Raw genomic sequence first — 2,591 nt, 5'->3', positions numbered from 1 at the left:
AGGAAATACCCACCAGTGCTCCAGGGGGATGCTTCACCAGAGTGCTCCCAATGGGATGCTTCATCAGAGTGCTCCCAGGAGGTACCCACCACAGTGCTCCCAGGGGGTGCTTCATCAGAATGCTCCCAGGAAGTACCCACCACAGTGCTCCCAGGGGGATGCTTCACCAGAGTGCCCCCGGAGTATATCCACCACAGTGCTCCCTAGGGAGCAGAACCTCACTATGGATTTTGCTCCATCATGAGCCACCCTCCTCAAGGATAACACACCGTTAGAGAAACTGACCCCTTGACGATGACATCCCTCAGGGCTGTTACGTCCTGCCCCGGTGCAGATACCAACTCTCTCCCGCGGGTGCCATTGCACCAGGGGACCTTACCTGGGACGGGGTGAGCACTGGCCTGCTCCCCTCACCCTGCGGTTCAGTGCAGACTGTGTTTTGGCTTCTCACGCAAATGCTGCATTTACGTGCCGTCCCTGGACCCGCAGGTGGTCCTGGTCAAGGGAAGAGCCTGAAATGCATCTCTGCTCAGACCCACCCATGAGCACGTCCCCAGAGCCCTGGGGGACGGGGGGCCGGCAGCCCTGTGCATCTTCTCACTGCGCTGCTCGGCCTTGGCGGTGGTGCGGTTTAGCCCGGGCCGCTGGGCACAGCGGGCTCCGTGGGAGGCACCCCCGACTCTCCATGGTGGGGGGGGGGGGGCGCCTCTTAGGCTCAGGGCACTTCCGGTCCTGGCTGCTCACCTAACAGGCAAATCCACTCAGGGGGCTCCGTCGGGGCCCCCGCTTCCGGACCATGGACAGAGCAGGGGAAATGGCCCCCTGCCCTTCTCCCCCAGGGGGTGGAGGTGGCCAGTTCTGCCTCTGCCCCCTCCCTCCCCGAGCCCTCATTTCTCCACAGACGGGTCACCCGGCTCTGAATGGTGCTGGGGCAGCGGGAACAAGGCCGGCCCTCCACGGAGGTGAGCCGCCACCCGGTGCGCAGAGAAGACTGAGCAGGCAGAAGGGGCGGGACGGGACAAGGGACAGGTACCAGGCAAAGGTCGGGAGGGCATCCCGCAGCAGGAGCGGCCCCGGGGGAGCCAGTCCAGGTGAAGCCGGAGATGGGAAGGTCTAGAAGCCCACGAGGCGCTCCGCCCCTAGGCGGGGGTGACCGGCAACCCCGGGGCTCCGCCCAACACACCCGGCAGAGACCCCCTACCTTCTCCAATGCCACACAAAACACCCAACCACCTCGTGATCGAAATCAAGACTGTATTTATCTTCATTGATTGACACGAGAACTGAATGTTTAAAGCAACCACAGTCCACAGTGGAAACGGGTTGAAAGTACAGAACGGAGCAAACGGCTGCGGACGTCGAACCGACAAGGCTCAAAAGTGCGGCGGACACACGTGTGGCCGCCGGGGAACAGAAAAGGGCGCTGAGGGCAGGGCGAGGCGGCGTTCGAGAGGTTATGAGAGCAAACCCGAAAGCAAAAGGAAATCATGCCAAGGCCTCGGTCGGGGCAGGGCCACGCTGAGAAACGTTTGCTGACGGCCTTCGCACAGGAGAGAAAACACCAGTTACCGTTTCGTTTTGTGATGAACCTTTACTCTTCACTCCTGAAAGTCTGCTTGTCAGGTACAGATTCCGAAAACGCTGCGCAAACGAAACCAGGATCCACAGAAGTGTCCTGCGGCCAGAGCCGGCCAGTCCCAGGGAGGGCAGGGCCCCAGGGCTGGGGACCGGGGAGGCCGGCGTGGCCGCTCCGAGCCTCGTTCCCCGGACGGCGGCCCAGCCCCACCTCAGAGCGCTTGCATAGTTGAAGGGTCGGTGCTGCAGTTAAACTTGCGCGCGTTTCCAACTGACAGCGAGGGTTTCTTTTTGTGACCGTGTTAAACAAATCACCAGAGAGGTTTCTAGAAACTTTTTATAAAGTCTACCCAGGTTAAGAATTTAATAACGCCATATATTTATATTAACAGACTATTTACATATTTCATTTTTTTTTAAAAACCGAAAAAAATCCTCTTACGCTTCTGCATAATAAGGCAAAAAAAGTTTTGTACATTATTATTATTATTTTAATATATATCTGTAACTTCGGTTCCCAGTACCAAGGGAGGGCCAGGGCCGGCCCTGAGTGGGGGCCTCACAGTGCGCTGGACAAAATGACCGTGTTTTCTCCATAAATAAGACAAGATCCTGGGGCTCTAGAGAGGGATCTGAGGCCTTTACATTGCAAATCCGAACTGAAGGTAAAAAAGCAAAAGTTTCTTGTTTTAAGTGTCTAAAGAGCACAAAATTGAAAAAAATACAAATCTATTAAAAACGCTTCTCACCTGTGGGAAAAGATGTACAAACTCGAATTCTCTTCCAGTGGTCTAACCTCAAGCTCGGAAAACGAAAGATCACCCCCAGCAAGGCTGTGGATGAAACTCCCCGACTCCGCGGGCTTCGAGCGGAAAGCGAGTGTCACCCCAGGACTGACGGCGCTGTGCTTAGGTTCTAGAAACGTCCACGTAGAAAAGTTAACAGCAGTGCATTTGTGGGAGGGTCTCTGTACAGGCGGCGCGGGGTCCCGCGGGGACTACCGCGCCTCCACCTAT

General features: G+C 56.9%; 1 long non-coding RNA gene across 1 annotated transcript; it reads right to left on the bottom strand.

The window, feature by feature from the left end:
- Positions 1 to 1,237: 1,237 nt before the first annotated feature.
- On the bottom strand, positions 1,238 to 2,583 carry LOC125915068 (uncharacterized). The gene is made up of 2 exons (XR_007455559.1): positions 2,325 to 2,583; positions 1,238 to 2,234 (listed from the first exon to the last, which is right to left on the bottom strand). It is a non-coding gene; the product is annotated as an uncharacterized LOC125915068 (long non-coding RNA).
- Positions 2,584 to 2,591: the final 8 nt, after the last annotated feature.

The sequence above is a fragment of the Panthera uncia genome (assembly GCF_023721935.1).
Source record: "Panthera uncia isolate 11264 chromosome D3 unlocalized genomic scaffold, Puncia_PCG_1.0 HiC_scaffold_9, whole genome shotgun sequence".
In the NCBI taxonomy this organism is placed as follows: domain Eukaryota; kingdom Metazoa; phylum Chordata; class Mammalia; order Carnivora; family Felidae; genus Panthera; species Panthera uncia.
This window is presented reverse-complemented; position numbering and strand designations above follow the sequence as displayed.